General features: G+C 36.8%; 1 protein-coding gene across 6 annotated transcripts in view; it reads left to right on the forward strand.

The window, feature by feature from the left end:
* The window catches only part of LOC108611919 (uncharacterized), a 120,558-nt gene that overhangs the window by 45,065 nt on the left and 57,390 nt on the right, over positions 1–18,103 (forward strand). For 2 of the 6 annotated variants that reach the window (XM_089465978.1, XM_089465983.1), the window contains exon 1: positions 4,538–5,072. The exons of 3 other annotated variants lie outside the window; for them this stretch is intronic. The gene's annotated coding sequence lies outside the window, so the exon portion shown is untranslated. Of the gene's footprint in view, positions 1–4,537; positions 5,077–18,103 lie in introns of those variants that run through there. One more of the 6 variants, XM_089465980.1, reaches the window with a different exon arrangement.

An 18,103-nucleotide genomic window follows, 5' to 3' on the forward strand; every position in this document is an offset into this window, starting at 1 on the left:
TTTTTTTTAGATATATTTTAAGTCCGCACTAACTCCTCTAACCAACCTCGTGCTAGTTTGGGTCCTGCTTATGTTTTGGTTTATATTATTTTTGGGCTCATTCTCATTCTCATTCTCGGTCTCGGACTCGGACTCGGACTCGTCCTGAGTTTAGGGCTCGTTCTAAAAGATTTATGTGCGTAAATTTCATGCTGACGGCATCAGGTGATTTAACACTTTAGATAACTTGCAACAGTTTATAGTCGAGGCCGAGACAAAGCCCTCTCGCCCCAAACTGCCCACCATATATACGGCCTAACAAAACAAGCAAACAAGTTTCTTGGAATGGGCCGGACAAAAGTTGTGTATTTTTATTATTTTATTTTATTGCGCTTACATCTTTAAATATGTTTGTTGTTGCCAAAAAAGCTCCATCCTCTGCCCCTCTCCTGGACACCCCATCACCCTAGCTCGATCCCTGTCGTGGCACGTTTTGGGGGGGGTGGAATTGATGTGTCTTTTGGGGTCATAAAAATTACAAAAATTTCTTTCGCCTCTTTGGCTCGATTGTGCGTGTGCGAGTGCGTGTGTGTGTGTGTGTGTGTGTGTGTGTGCGATTGAGCGGCCATTGGGCCCGAAAGTCCCTTCCAGAGATAGCCAGCGAGCGATATAAATTATATTGAGCGCTTTGAATTAGTTTTTTATGTGGCACTCATGTAGTGAGAAATGAAATTAGATACGTGCTGGCCGGGGAGTTCATTTGTGCAACACTGTGATTTCGATAGCCCAATCAAAGCAAAAACACACGAAATAAAACAAAAAAGAAACCATCTAACACAAGATAAATAAATAAATAAACAAAATAAAATAAATCGGTCATTCATGTGGCGAAAATTGCAGAGATATAATTATGTGTATTTGTATTTTATAATTATAGGTTTCAAACTAAAATATTTATTGTTGGGAAAGGATACGTTTTAGTGTGCATGGATAGATCTAGCAAATATATTGGGTGATACTGCAATCTGAGGCTGTGATTTGATCTGTCAGGCTTGAGGCTTGGGTAAGAAGCGAGAGGCTTGAAGCGGACTTAATTCGAGGCCAACGCTTGAACGGACTTCAGTCTGAGAGTGTCTTGGCTCTACACAGCAGCTTCAGGTTTTAGAGTAAGGTTTGAGACTGAGGCTGAGTCTTGAGTCTGAGAGTGAGGCTGAGGCTTCGGTCTAGGATTTGAGACTGAGGCTGAGGCAGAAGCTGTCTCGAAACTGACGCTTGAGATTGTTGCTAAAGCAGAGGCTGAGGTGTAAGGCAGAGGTTGAGCTGTCTAGGCTCGACACTTATGCTTGAGGCTTGAAACTGATACTGAGTCCCGAGGCTTAGGCTGTCTAGACTCTACATTAACGCTTGAGGTTTGAGGCTGAGATTTGAGACTGAGACTAAGGCGTGATGCTGAGGCTTTCGACTGATACGTAAGTTTGAGTTTGAGAATGCCTCGGCTCGGTTCGACGCAGAGGCTTGAGGTTTGATGCTGAAGTTTGAGACAGATGCTCGCGGCTTGAGTCTGATCTTATGACTGTGGCTGATGCTTTGGGCTGAGGCTGATGCATGCTGTCCTTACTCTACACTGATGGGTGAGATTGATGTTTGAGGGTTATGCTTGAGGCTTAAAGCTGCGACGTAGTGGATGCCGAGGCTGTATTGGTTCAACACTGACGACTGAAGCATGACACTTGACGTGGAAGCTGAGTCCGAAGTTTGATGCTTGGGACTGAGGAGTGGGTCTGTGGCTTGAGGATTAATTATGCGGTTGACACGAGTCTCTTATTCTAATCTATGCTCAGCTCATTTTGATTGTTTTTCAATAATTTTCTTGTCCATTTCCTGATATCTATTAAATCCCAAATTTCATCTTGATTTTTTCAAAAAATCCATAGTGAGGAATTTGGAATTTCATTCCTCCAAATCAGACAAGCTATCTATGTCTTTTCACAGCTTCAGTCAAGCTTTCTCCCTGGTCAACCCATCTCAACTGTTTCACAATTGTATTTCTCATATGCTCTCAAATGTTAAGAGAATAAGAAATTTTATTGCAGATAAATCTCTGGCTACTTACTTTCAGTCACATGTGTATATCATATGCACACATACTTCGCATATATCCCAATGCTTTAATCTTCTTTCGATTTCCTTCTTCAAGTGTGCACATTAAATGTTTAGCTGGCTGCACAATGCACCACAATTTGCAATGCTGCGAGTCCTTTGGGGTTTTCGTCCAGCTAGTCCTGGGAGCCGGGCGCAACTTTGCAATCGAAGCACAACAATGGGAAGCAATTACCAAAAAAAAAAAAAAAAAAAAAAAAAAAAAAATAGAAAAAATTCCAGTAGAGTGTTAGGGGGGAGAAAGAAAGAAAAAAAAAATTGAACACGCGCGAAAAGGAAGTGAAAGAGCGAAAATAACATCGAATTGTTAAGAAACTGCAAACTGCAAATCCATTAAACCACAACAAGCTGGGGGAACTACGACTACAACCAGAACGTAGGTAGAACATGCCAAACAGAAAGAGAGAGTGAAGCAGAGAGAGAGATAGAGATGGGTATAGTGTAAGAGTTTTAAATTGTCTTCCACACGGGGCGCTCAGCTTGGCAGCTGGACACACAATTGACTGAAAATTGCAAAATTTGCAAATGTTCAGTCCGACGGGGATTAGCTCTTAAGACTATCGCACATAACGGTATTCCTATATACATATATATATATATATATATATATATATATATATATATATATATATATATATAGTGGAAGAAATATGTTCGACTAAGCAAAAGGATTGCGATTTATAGAGACTTTCAAGTGGACTATATATACTCGCATACTTGATGGTGTTACGGAATTTAAATAAATTATACTAAGCTTGACTGGCTTGAGTTATGAATAGTGATAGAGATTGGGGTTGTACAAGCTATAATTTAATTATATATTAAATATAATTAAATGTAAATTTATCATACGCCTACTATATTGGGGTCCTCACACACCTCGATGATGATCAAACATATATTCAGAGCTCTTAAAAAATGAGAGTACTTTGGGCTTTTCTCAAGTTGCTACCTCTAATAACCTATTTCTTAATTAAATTATTTTTTTCATTTATTAAAATAATAATAATAATAATAATAATAATAATAATAATAATAATAATAATAATAATAATAATAATAATAATAATAATAATAATAGTAATAATATAAACAATTTTATTTCAATTCATTTATTAGTTTATAAAAATATTTTTTTTAATAAACAATATTTAATTTATTTTACATTTAGTCCATTATAAATTATATATCTGCCTATAATTGTCTTTGATCATCGACTCAGTCTTTTCGCTTTTTTTCATTCATACATATAGCTCCATATGTATAAATATGCATATATCTATATCAATGGTATATCTTCGCTCTTCATCTCAGTCCCAGTCAAGTTCTTAGCCAAACATCTACAATATGTTCGTACCATTTGAGCATCGACATAAATTGTTTAAAGTCCTTAAATTCATTCGCTTGACCAATGCAGCTAACCGCAATTTCTACCTCATCTCCAATCCACGGCAATTTCTTGAGCTCAGACCGAAACGAAATTCGATGAGCCACCCAGCTATGAAAAATTTACCCTTTGCAGCAACCCATTTATTTGTCTGTTGGTTTGGGAGCTGCCATCATATCTTAGCATGCGGTTAGAAGTTGTTCTGCCTCAGCTCTGCTATATCATGGCTGCTCCTCTTCTTCTTCATCTTCATCTTCTTCTTCGAACTACCTTAAAAATTAATTGAAACATCACTACCGGCTAATATTGTATATTAAAAACCAAGCAGCAACAGCAGCAAAAGCAACAACAGCAACAACGAACGCTTTGAGCATAAAACATGCAATGGCCAAAAGAGACGAGCGTAAACTTTATAGGTTAGCTGAGCATGAGCAATGAGGGCGCAGGGGGTGAGGAGGGAACTTGCAAATTGCCTGGGTGCGTGGCCATTTGTCAGTCTTAGTGCCCGGGGCTAGAAATGTTTTACAATAAATTCGACGAACATTTTGGATTTTCGAGTTTATTAGCTGTCGGCCGGCACCTGCGGTCAAAGGGCACATAACAACACACACTTCACTCCACTTCAATCAACTAGTCCCCCGTCCAGTCTGCCCCTACCCTTTGCACTCCTATGTCCACACCACACAACTCGCATTCATTCATCTTCATTGTCAAAGCGTCGTCAAATCTGTGTCCGGTTTTTTGAATTTTCAACTGGGCAGCGGGGCATTGCCAGCTCTTAATATTTAACCGTTATGCTATGCGCATGCTCTCACACTCTTCGGCGCTCTCTTCGTGGCGCTCTCACGTTAAATGCGGCTCATTGCATTTTTGGCACGTTTAACGTTCGTCTGTTGCGCCTAGGACAATGTTTTTTTGATTGCATGCCATTCGGCTGTGTTGTCATCGGGTCGGCTTCGTGGGTGTACTAAAAATGCACGAAGTCCACGGCGAAGGTCGTCGGCCATAAAATGCGCATAATGTTGTGCGGATGTGTCAGTACACGTTTGTTATTTGGCGCGACAGCAGTTGGCGGCAGCGGCAAGTCGCAACCGTTTGACGTAAGCGTGAACGTGAACGTAAACGTAGACGTTTAACGTACACGCGCGCGTTCGTTCGTTATATTTTTGTCGGCATGCGGTGAACGTGAATGAGTGAATGTGGCGCTACAATTATAACGGTACAAAGAAATCGCACAAGATATTTCAAGGCACACAGCGTGATTATTGTTTATTGTCTGCATATATGAGTGTGTGTGTGTGAGTGTGATTGTATGTGAATGAGTGAGTGTGTGCATGCTTATGTGCAAGTGTAAAGTGCTAAAGTGAAGTGCTCTTCAAACTGTAACAGCAGCCCATACTTAAATACTTGTACTATATGCAACAACTGGATACGGATACGCGCGTCTCGCTTTAAGTACAAAGCAAACCACCAAACAGCAGTCAGCCAGCCAGCCAGCCAGCCAGCCAGCTAGGTAGCTAGGCCAGCGGGAGAGACAGACAGACAAGTAGGTACCGTAACGTAACGATTGATGCTGCCTCCTTATCCGTCCCTCATGACTGTCCCGCTAAAAGTTCAATTTCCTGCGTTTCTTTAATTGAAGCGCAATGTACACACACACACACACACACAAACATGCACACGCAAGCAACCACTCGACAGCAGGGCAGGGGAAATGCGATGAAGAGAGATGACGGCTGCCGTCGTCGTCTACTGGGCGTTTGACTCTTGGTCAGTCATTAGTCATTTGCTCATTTCCGCAATAGTAGCCGGACGCACAGCACTTGTCAGCCAATAAACAAGCGACGGCTGCGACAGGCGAACGTATGAGTGAAGAGGATGGGAGATGGGCAGAGTAACGAGCGGAAAGCTGGAGAGTTGCGGTACTTAATGTGGGTTGCACAAATATGAATGAAAAGCTCATGGCGTAAGGCAATCTCTTATATTGAGCTAGTCAGGGCTGGAGTGAGAGTGTGAACGTGAATGTGCATGTGAGTGTATTGAGTTGCCTTTGGCGTGTTAAAAATTTACAGTTTCAGTTCTCTTGCAGATTTGTAATGAATTTCTGCGTTTGTTTATTTTTTATTCATTTGTCATTTAAAGTTGACCACCTAATTGAAGTGTATATATATGCATATACATTTTTTTTGTTATATTCTCTCATTGCTTTGTTTGCATTGTAATATGTATATTACGTATACGTACTGTGACAACTTACCACAAAATGAAATTAAAATGATATTTATCATTTGGTAATATTCAAAGGAGCTTTATAGCTCTTGACACATATGACATATTTGCCCAGTTGATATCGCTCTGATTGTTGTCGACGCAAGTGGAACGCCGCTGTCGACTTGGCTAACTGGGATATGTGTCACACATTCATTTTGCAATACAATAAACCACGTGGAGACAACGCCAGCAAATGCTGCATAGGTGCGAAGCAGAGAAGAAAAACAAAATAAAACAAGAATAAGAAGAAGCAGCAGTAGCAGCGCAACAGAGATGTTTGTGGTAACAATGGAGGAGTGGCTGTCCAGCAGCAGCAGCAGCAGCAGCAGCAGCAGCGCCATCCACTTCTGCAAGTACTCAAGCCGCCCTCGTCCCTCCCACCCCTCGCTCATGCCCAGTCCCTCGCTAACCCAGTTTTGTTGATGCCGCTTCATGGCCTACCTCTCGCCATTGCCGTTATATTTGCTTTTTATGGCCTGACTGACTGGCCGCAAAACGACGAAGACAAACCTCAGCTTTAGTATGCACCCATCTCCCTCTCACTCTCACTTTCCCTCGCCCACTGCCCACCTCTCGCTCTCACTCGCAGCAGCAGCGCTTTGATGGAACTTGTTTTGTAATTGTTTTTGTGTCGAGCTGCATGACATGTTGTTGTTCTTCTTCTTGCTGTTGTTGTTGTTGGCAATTCCATTTTTTTTTTTTTTTTTTTTTTTTTTTTTTGCTTTTTCTTATCGTCCAACGTCCGTTGGAATTCCCAAAGAATTCCTGCTCTCAGCTCTTAGCCAGCCCTGAAGCCATTGTCACGTAAATCTCTGACTGGAATTAGCCTCGTTGACAAAAATATGCCTGCTTACACATTATTTGTGCAAACAAATAGACATGGACTACAGTTCTAATGGTTGTGGAGGGGGGACGGGGTAACTAAGGGACGCCAGTGAAATTTGCATGGGAACTGCGACAGTTGCTTCACGCTGTCGTTGTTGATTCGGGTTTTAGGGTTTGTTCTTTGCTCTTGACAGTAGTTTATGTCGCCCACCCAGCTCTATAACTGTTGTTTTGTCTTTATTGATCTGTTTATGCTTTTTTGGCCTCTGGACAATGCGGCAAACTATGTGGAAATAAATAAAAAAAAAAAAAAAAAAAAAAAAAAAAACTAAAAGAGCAAGAAAAGTTTGACATTTTCAATGCTAGACATATATAAAATACCCTTTCACACTGTACTAGGTAAAACTGAACTATTTTGGTGGGAGTAAGAATAATCTGTGTAATATAAAAATGTTTATAGATAGTGAACAAGATAAAAGACAAACTAAATTTGTGATCTTAGGCTCATATGTTCGGTTAAAGAACATCGAATCAAATAACTAAATATTCCAACTATGTCAGGCAAAGAAACTTTAGACAGGTTTTGAGTTTGGGCAAATGGAGATAATAATTTTTTTATAGCTAATACATCATTCTCAGAAAAGTTCGACCTACGAGGAAAGGTAATTAAGCAATATACAAATTCTCTTTATAGTAGCTCGCGAGTTGAAAAGGGTATATAGGTTTTTCTCTAATGTCTTTTCCTACGTCTGTGCTCACAAAAAATTAATTTTGAGCTTCGTTAAGCTCTATTTTAATAAAGAATTACTATTTGAAAAATTAAGTTAGTGCATAAATCCCCAAATAATTATTTTGGCACCATGAAAGGGTATTATGTAGTCATGGTCCCTCAACTGCAACATTCTTACTCTTCATCTTCCTTTCATTGTGGTTTCTCATCTGGCAAATAGAAGAAAGAACGAAAGCCTTATCGGTTGATAAAGGTTAAATCGTTCTCACCGAGAGACGAAGCGAAAAGGTCTACTCAACCCAGACAAGCGTGAAAATTATAATAAACTGAATTTTCTGTCTATTATTATTATTATTATTTTTTGTTTTTGTTTTTAAAGAAAAACAAGTCCCACTCCGCTTCATACCTGAAATGCCATTGTCTCAAACTCAAAGCCTGTGTGCAAAGTATTTTGTTTCTTGATTACGTCTGGTTTATTGCAGCTAATTAACATTTCATAAACAAATAAATACCAGCCAGAGGCTTTTGGGCCTTTGGGTGCTGTCTATCAAAACTGAGCATCAGCAACTCGGAGCTGACTCAGACTTAGACTTTGATGTGTGGGTGTTAATCAAGGACTTGGAAACCGTTTTGACTGGAGTTCCCCCGCCCCCGCACAATGGGACTCTCCAAATGTCAGATGGCATTTTGACTTTTAGCCAATTTTCAAACTGTAAGCTTTAGGGCTTGCATTCGTTAAATAATTCATTTGATTGCTAAATTATCAAAAGTTAAGGAATTTATGAAGTTTATTTCAAATTATATTTCTCTTGACAATTTTGTGTAATGTAAAAGTTGAAAAAAAAAAAAAAATAAAATTCTTAATTTAAATAAGAATGACATCAAAAAATAATTTGAATAATAATTAAAATTACTAATATATTATATTTAGTCTTTGATCAAATAAATATAAAATAACAAATCAGTTTTTGAAAATAATTTAATATAAAATAATGTAAAAGCCGCAAATTAAAATACATTTAATTAAGTTGTATATAAAATAGATAAATGAAGTTATTTCGTTCATTTACTTCCATTTGAGTTTCACTTAAGAATTTAACTCTAAAAAGTAGGCTATAATAATTATTTTTTTTATTTTATTTTATTTTATTTTATTTTTTTTTATTATATTATTTAAACAGGCTTTCTACTACCTAATTGGCAATAATTAAATTAGAAAAATATAAGAAAAAAACTTAGTTGGAATTTTAAATAAATATATTATGTATAGTATGCAGAGATAAAAGCAGTCTTACACAATTATCTACTTCCTGTCTTCTCTCTTTCTCTCTGTCTCTCTCTTTCTTTATTAAACTCCGTGTTGTTCCTTATCTCTGCAAAGTATGTATCTAATGTTAACTCATAACTCAAAAAATATTATAAAAAATGAAGATATCACAAATTATAAAATATTAAACAATTTTTATTTGGATTATATATATAGGCTTTTGTTTTATTCAAAAACTTTTTTTGTTGAACAGAGGTCAACAAGCTCTTGGAGTGCTAAAGTAGTGAGTCATTAACTAAATAAAATAAAAATTAATTCCTTTAATTACTAAGACTATTCAACAAACAGTAACAACAACAATTTAACGCTTATTCATTTATCTAATGTCTTTATGTCACTTGACTTGGTTAGCGCGACTTAAGCCCTCAATCCGTATTTCAGCTTATTTAGCTTAACAATCAATTTCGAATCAAATATTTGTCAGCTATATGAAATTCCCTTTCATTGAACTGCTCAAACCAAACTTAATTCAACTGAGCTCGTCAGCCAAAGCCACAACAGAGCTCAATTGCAGCGAAACGCCATCTAGCGGTCGGTAGCCAAGTCTATCGGCCTATCTGCTTCTGCTGCTGCTGCTGCTGTTCAGCATTAAGCTGTATGCCACACGCTGATTGATTTTTAATTACGAGCGGAAGAGTGCGGGTCATGGCTACCACGCCCCCTTTGGGCAACCGCCCTGATTGATGTTAATCATATGAATGCAGTTGGACATTTTCAGGGCAGCAACCAAAAAGCCGAAAAACGAAACAATTTGTGATTGTGGCACATCCATCAAAACAGTTTTATGTCCTGCCCACGAGCGCATAATAGTTTGGCCACAGACACAGTGTTGGATGGCCAAAAGATACAAAACTAATATAGTAGGAGAGTTGTAAGTGTATACACATATATTTGATATATGTATATGATATGTATGTATATGCGTGTAAGAGCTGATAAGTCAAAGCATAAAGTTGATTAAGGGAAAATCAGAATTTTTATTTTTTTGTGTTGACTTCATATTTGAGATAATAAATATAATAATTTTTTTTTTATTACTCTTTGTAGTTCTATATTAAATAATATATGATTTTTTTATTTATTTATTTTTTTTTGCTGTTGGAAGCTCATATATATTTAGGGCACTGCATACTTTTCAGTTGTGTATAAAATTGAACAAGATTAACACCTTCGCTCACTATGTGTATATATGTTTGTCTGTATGTATATTCTAGCTCAAGCCAAATTCCAGAGCGAGTCGCTGCAATGCGATTCTATTTAGGCTTGAACTAAGAACGCCGGCTAAGCAAGGGAAGCCGATGAGCTGAGCGAACAAATGAGCATGTATAAGCTGCTTATCGTAATCTCTTTATAAATGGCTGAAATCTATGAGGCCACGCCCGCGCTCAAATTAAACTGCTGATCGTAGTGCAGTCTGAGAGTAAACTAATCTAATGCATGGAAAAAAACAAAATTATTAGTTGTCAAAACTAAACCCCCGCAGAACACTTCAAATGAAATTAAACCAGGAAATCTGATATGCTTTATGTATGTATATATTTCATAAATAATATAGACTTTACAGAGCATTCAATCTACGGCAACTCACAGTTGAGACTAATCCAATGAATATGAACTGAGTAAGCGTTGAGTGCTAAATTAGAATTTCAGCCGAGGGCCCAAGGTAACGCACTTAAAACGTTTGCCAAACCAATTTTACAAATTTGTGGAAATCGAATATTATTCAGATAGTGCAAAAGATCCATTTACGTGATGTTGGCAAAGGCAAATAAAAAACGCGTTTGCATTTTTATTGAATTCGCTTAAAATGGAGAAGATGAAAGAGGCAGAGACAGAGGCAGATTGCCATGGTAGTGAAAAAGTGATGGAGACAGAAGAGGGAGAGAGAGAGATACTGATAGAGAGAGTGGGAGGCGAAGACAGTTGGAGTTGGACCGACATAAATAAACCTCAACTAAGCCGTGTGTTTTGACATAGATTTAAATTGACATGACTGTGCAAACAAAAACGCAAAACAAGCAGCGGGCGAAACGGGTTGAAGGGAGTTTGAATGGGGAATGGGGAAAGGGGTAAGGGGGTGGTGGGAGGGCGAGGTTAGCTGCCAGCCGCACAAATTTGCGTTAAGGAATTCGAAACGCTCGACTGAGCCACATTCACACAGGCCGCATTCGCATTCACATTCACATTCGCATTCACATTCACATTCACATTCACATTCACATTTGCCTAATGCCCGGCGCTTGGCCATTGATACGAATACAAAGAAAGCATGAGAGAAAGAGAGCACGAGACACAGCGAGACGCGAGTTAGATAAAAATAAAAATGCAAAATAGTTTGTTATTTAACATATTTGACGGCATATCTATCTCTATCTCTGCCTATCTTTTTCTCTCTCTCGCACTCTGTCTTGTCCCTTAACGTAAATTGCCCGACAGACACGGATGACAAACAGCTGCCCAAGCAGCGGGGGCGAGGCTGGGACTGGGCCATTGCTAGGCAAACCCTTTGACGATGCCAATGGCAACGCCTCAACGGCTCGTTGGCCAGAAGCCAAATGGTCTCAAATATTTGCCAGCCAAATAGCTGGAAAAGCGAGTCTCGCGCATTGCGTCTGCTTCTATTAGCTGGGCGCACCCACGCAGCCAAATTAAAAGGATAAAAAAAAAAAAAAAAAAAAAAAAAAAAAAGTGCGTTGTTATTTAAAAAAGCAAAACCAGTGAGATTTGGAATTTAGAATTTGGCTAGAGAGCTCATGACGTGTCATATACCCTAGCTATAGATAAATCTATTTAAATAAAACAATTTAAACTAATTTAACTTATATATTCCTAGTATATTAGGAATACATATATCATATATCTTGATATATCAATGCAATTCAATGATAATTAGCCTGTTCATAACCTGTTGAATTGGGTAGTAATATTAGATTTATATATTATTAATATTATTATTGCGTATATATATATATATCGAAATATTGTTAAATAAAGATTTTATTGAAGTGAGATTGATACACTATTTAAATTTGTCATTCAATAAAAGAGGAAAAATTATGATGCTTTTTGAAGATGAATTTGAATAAATATAAAAAAAAAATTAATAGTCTACAAACATTTTAAGCCAAACTACCAGACTTAATGTAGATAGAGTACAATGTAAATATCGATATTTATCGATTTGTAAACTACTTCGCTTTGATTGTGGATCGCTTAAGTTGATTGATAGCTTTATTAAATATATATATAAGTATTAAAAAAAAAATAATATAAAAATAAAATAATATAATAATATGAATAATAATAATAAAACTAAACATACTCAGTATTTATTTATTTCTGCTTTACCTATATTTCTCATCGAATATATTATGAAGAGAATACCATTTGAAGCCTTAGCATAAAGTTCCCTTAGTTGATCAAAGTCCACATATCGCACATTTGACACAGAGCATAAAAAATCGCACACACACGAAAAAAGAGGGGAAAAAAAAGTGGGAAAATGCTCGCCCGTTTGTTTCCCTCTATGAATTCCAATTGGTGCGGGCGCCAATTTAAAAGGACTTAGTTTTTAATGAAGCGAGCCAAGTTGGATACATGCAACACAATAGCCGCAGCTCCAGTCCCAGCCCCAGCCTCAATGCGAGCTACGAATGTGTTGTCAGATGAGATACACACGCGAGATACGTAAAAGTGTGAGAACGTGGAAAAGCTGTAGAAAGTTGAGAAGCTATTGGAACACAAAAAATAGAATTGAATGCGACACGAGACACAATTAGAGCAGTGCAGAGGGAGTGAAAGTGACAGCAAAAATAGTTAAATTAAGTTGTTAAAAATTGGAAAACTGAAAAAAGAGAAAAAAAGCTGCAAAGCAAAAGGCAAATCGTCAAAGAGGTCGGAAATGATGTGAGAGTGTGAGTTCCGATTGAGCGAAGAAAATTGAGAGTGCAAAAGACATGAGTGAAAAGCAAAGCAGAGCAGAAGAAAATTGAGAAATTAGTCAGAAGCGCTTAAGAAAAAATTGTAGTGAAATGGCAGTTATCTAAAAAATGGTGTTATGTGGTGGAGCGAAATGTTGAATGAAAGGAAATGGGTAAAAGAGAGGAAAGAGTATGAAATGCAGATATACATATGAAATATTCGTATTATTCTTAAGTGTCTAGGTAGGAAGAAGGAGTAGACAAAGCTAGATAATTTATTGCTCATTCTAGATATTTTACTTTTATTATTTTATTATATGCTAACAATATGGCAACACTGGCCAACACAGAATATACTTGCACTTTTCTTCAAATATATTGTCTTTTAAAGAGACGTCGAATGAAATTCAAAATTCAGTGAAATATAATCGTAGCACCGCATAGCTGTTCACCTAACGTAACAAATGGAAGCTCAATGATAAATCAAAATTCTATACAAATTATAAAAGGTTTTGCATGGAATGGATTGAATGGTTTTGCGATGCTGTAACTTTTTTTCAGCGCAAAAAAAAAAAAAAAAAAAAAAAAAAAAAAAAAAAAAAGTATTAATACTACAAAGCTTCGATTGTGAATGAGTACATATATTTGAAATTTAAAGCTACAAATTCAATAGCGGCGAAGTGGTCTGCGTTCATACGGACAGGCAGACGGACAGTGCACAAAACTAACATACAGCACAAATACTTTGCATTTTAAGTGAAAATAAGTTAAATTCAATTGAAATGAAACGAATAGATCTGTAAGAGCTACAGCAGTTTAGTTTAGTGTCAAATTAGCAAGTCGAAGGGCCTTAGAATTACATTGTATAAATTGTATAGATATTCAACTTTGTGTCTACAGCAGCTTACATAGTTATTAAATTATTAATTATTAATTTATTTTTATCGATTTTTTTATTTATTTTAAGCTTAGAAAAGTAATGTTTGCTCTTTAAATACTCAGCTTCTGTTTAACGTTTAAAAAGGAACGTTGTGAAGAGGTAATTTTCTGAATATAACATATTTTAAATATGTATACTATAATTTTTAAAGTAATTATGAAAATGCTAGAATCTGTTAAAAGTAGATTTAATATTTAAAACCCAAGTTTCAATAAAGGATTGATTTGCGTTTGTGCGGACAAATTGTAAATGAAATATGAAGTTATTATACATGCACATATATTAATTAAAATACCACCTTTATACTATATCAAGGTTATGAATCTATCATACATAACTTACTAACAGTATTATAGCTTAAATCCATCAATGAGTATCTAAATTATTATGATATTTACTCTTGATGACCTTTCACATTTTTGTCAAGTTACTCACGAGCTTCACACGCATTCAAACAGATTACTCGATAATGCATGGCATGTCTTAAGAACCTTCTCAATCACCTTAACCACATAACTGCAGCTCACCTGGCATTGCCCTTCTGCGGGGCTTAAAGCTATTGTCAGCTATTTAGCACAGCCAGCGGCAACGGCAGCAGTTGGCCAGGTGGTGAGGCAGGTAGACATTTGTTGTCTGTCATGTCCGTTTGTGCGCAGACTTATGGAATGCCAGCTAATGAGGTTTCCGTACCAAAACGTACTTACCCCATTGTAATTCTGTTCTCTGTCTTTGGCATAGAGTGAAACCAAATCAAATCACATAACATGTCAGCCAGAGCTACACACACACACACACACACACATTCTGTCCCAGGCAAAGCCAGAAGTCGGGCCAATGCAGCCAACCAACCTGTCAACATATCCAACTATGCAACTAACCAAAGTAAAACCCAATTCAAGGGTTTTACCTCTGCCCCTCCCGCTCCTACAGCTATGCTAATAACGCGCATTTTCTTTTACGCTGCCGTTTGCCACCTAGAGCTGCCTCTATATGCTCTTAGTTATGCAGCTCTGCGTAGAGTCTACCTGTCGCCCACGTTGCCCACATTTTCAACATTTTCGCATGCATTTCCACCTGCTTATAGCTTTCATTTTTTTTAGAGGGTGTTATGCACTGTTTGGTGTATAGATTTTTGGCTTTTATCGTATTGGATATTTTCATTATTGTTTGCTATAGAAAAAATATAGAAAATTCAATTTGGTTTTCATATTGAGTTGAGCTGATTGTTATTCAAGTCTTTATATTTGTTATATTTATAAGATACATACATATGTCTACTTTTACATACATTTTAATTTTCTCTTATTCTCTTCACTTCTAGATTTATATTATATTTTCTATTTTGTTAAAATATTTTAATAAGATTTTTGTAAATCACAAAAACAGATATAGATATGTAGTATATGTATCGATTATATATTTTAAAATATATGGAGTAAAAAGTTTATGAAAAAAAAAAAAAAAATAATAATAATAATAATTAAAAATATATGTAATAATATTTTTAAATATTTTATATGTTATAAATTCTTAATTATTTTCTTTTTTTAATTTGTTTACATAAGTTAAATATTTTTAAACAATAAAAACTTGTTGTATGATATGGACTTTTGGGAAAGAAATAAAAATATAATAAATTAATTATTAAAACTGAAGCTTCTGTATATTAAAATTGTTACATATACATATATTATTTTAAAATATATTATTTTATATATTAATTTATCATTAAATATATGCATATTAAATAAAAGGTAATTGTCTATAATTTTATTTATATTTTTATTTTATGCCTGTATTCTTCATATCATTCATGTATTCATTTATTTGATGGTTGTTATTTTTATCAAATACTTGTATTATACGATTTTCAAACTCAACTTATTATTAGCATTTACTAAAAAATATTGAATAGGGGATAGTATCATATATAGATATTAAAATCTTATATTCTGTCAGCTGTAATATACAAAACCATGTGAATGTTTTCCTTATAGGGCAGGTAATCTTCGACCTGTCAAATGTTGCATTTTTATTCGCTCCGTTTTCAATATTTATTCGCATTTGGAATCGCAATCGGTGTTTGTTGCGTTGTCGTCGTCGTTGTTGTCGTTGCTGTTGTTGTCAATGGTTATTGTCGTTGTTGTTGCTGTTGCTGCTGTTGGCGTTGTCGTCGTCCAATATGTGTCAAATGCAAATTTAAATCTTATTGAAAAAGGGGATTAGGTGACAGCAGCAGAAGCACACACACTGAGAGAGCGAGCGAGCGAGCGAGACAGAGAGAGCTGAGCTGTTTGTGGGAGGCAGGCGAACACATGCAACAAAGCGACGTTTTAGCCAGTGTTTTGTGGCAACGAAAGATGGGTGTAAGAAGAAGAAGCAGCAGCAACAGCAGCAACAGCAGCAGCAGCAGCAGTGGCAGCAGCAGCGGCAGTTGGAGATTCCGTTGACTTTGTCGAAAACACGCTCTCATTTGCATCCTCCGGTGCAGCTTTCGTACTCCACATTTTCCACAACTACTACATATACATTTTTTTTTTTTTTTTGGCTCTGGCAGTTTTAAATGGTTTTTTGTGGTTAGTGGATTGCATTCATAGTCGTATCATTTTGGCGTCATCTCAGCTTTACCCATACTGCATCAAGTTTCTCCCTCTCTCAAGTTGCTCCACTTCTTTCTCTCACTCCCATGCTCTCTCTCTCTCTCTCTCTCTCTCTTGATTTTCTGCTGGAGCCCGTTTTTCATATAATAGAAATTGTGGTGCATACCGTAGTCTAATCCCACGGCAGCGCTAGAGACATATCAACATATGTTCAATGAGATTTCTACTTCACTCATAGACACACACACATTCACATACACATACACACGCACACCCGCTCTTCCAATTGGACAATACAAAATCCAATACAATGCCAGAGCCATACAATTTTTTCACAATTTCAAAATGTTTTATGCTTCGAGCTGCTCAGCTCCTTTGTGTGTGTGTGCTTGGTGTATATTCAATATATTCTACACCATAGAGCGAAGGCTTCTCTGGAATCTCTCTTGCCCCCCTTCTCCCTCTCTCTCTCTCTCTCTCTCTTCCTATTTGTATATATTTCAAAGCTTTTGTTATCAATATGTCGCCTGCTTATTGAATATAATATAATATGTTTGTCTGTATGTGTGTGGTTTGCTTTGTTGTGCTCACATCTTGCGACTATGTGTGCCTGTGTGTGTGTGTGTATGTGTGTGTTATCCAATACCCAAATGCTTGTATCTGTAACTGCGCTTTGTCACCTGTCTAAGGGGCTGTGCTCCCTGTGCGATGGCATTGATTGCTTGCGTAATTTGAACAATAATAAAAAAAAAACGAAGCAACAACAGCCAACAGCAGCAGCAGCTGATGATGATGATGATGATGATTTTGCTATCAACATTATCATCAATTGTCATATTAATACCCTGTAGCTCTATGACAATGCATCAGCAGAGTTGAATGTGCTTTACATGACATTAGTCATGGCTGTGATTGATATATTAAAATATATATGATTTTGGGATATTTATTAAACTTTTACAAGGATGCAGTATTATAGTTTAGTAAATTTAGAGTTTATCAAAGGAAATGGGTAAATTACACTTAGCTCTAAAAGTCAATTACCGGGCATTAGCTAGTCGGTCATACTTTCTTTTAGAGCATTTTGTTGGATGCCTCAATCTAAACATGAAATGAAAATATTTTCAAGACTTTTGATTAAACAACCAAAGTACACACAGAAACAGACAGTCTCTCTCTCTCTCTCTCTCTCTCACACACACTGTCATAGATGCAGCTGGAAATGTTTATTTATTTGTAGTTGGGTTGAAGTTTTCGGTTATTTGTCTGTTTGGCATTGTGAACCAATTTCAATAATGGCTCGCTTCATGATCACATTAAATATGCATGCCGCAAATGCCAAATGCACACTCGAGGACACATGCACAAGGACGCATGCAGACAGAGAAAGAGAGAGAGAGAGAGAGAGAGAGAGTGAGACACACACACACACTCAGCTGCTGCTGACTAACTGAGATTTTTGGCCAAATGCCTTGCACGTAGCCACATAAATTTCCCCCACTTGAAGCTCTTCTTTAATGTTCACATACCTAGCTCTAAATATATATACATGTTTCTATATATATCGTGTGTGTATATATTAGTCATTCAATGTCTTGGAATTTATGTCGGGGCTTTTGTTCGCAGGCTCGTGCCTCTAATTGAAACATGCTCGTAAATACATTAAAGCCAAATAGCACGAAAATAATGAAGCTGATTAATTCAATCAGGCGCAACGAGCCACGCCCATTGAAATGATTCCATTTGGCGCTGATATGTTGTGGGCTCATGTGTGTGCGTGTATGTGTGTGTGTGTTAAGTAGTTTAACACGCTAATGCGATGCCTGATGAATGCTGAACATTCGCTCCCTATCAAACTGTTGATAGATCAATAGAGTGCCTAATGACGGACCCTTAAACACACATAAATTCTATGCAATGTAAGAGCAGCTATTAATACATTGACTACCACTAACAATTTTTAG

This window comes from Drosophila arizonae, chromosome 3 (assembly GCF_054131065.1).
Source record: "Drosophila arizonae isolate 15081-1271.41 chromosome 3, UAZ_ARI_1.0, whole genome shotgun sequence".
Taxonomy (NCBI): domain Eukaryota; kingdom Metazoa; phylum Arthropoda; class Insecta; order Diptera; family Drosophilidae; genus Drosophila; species Drosophila arizonae.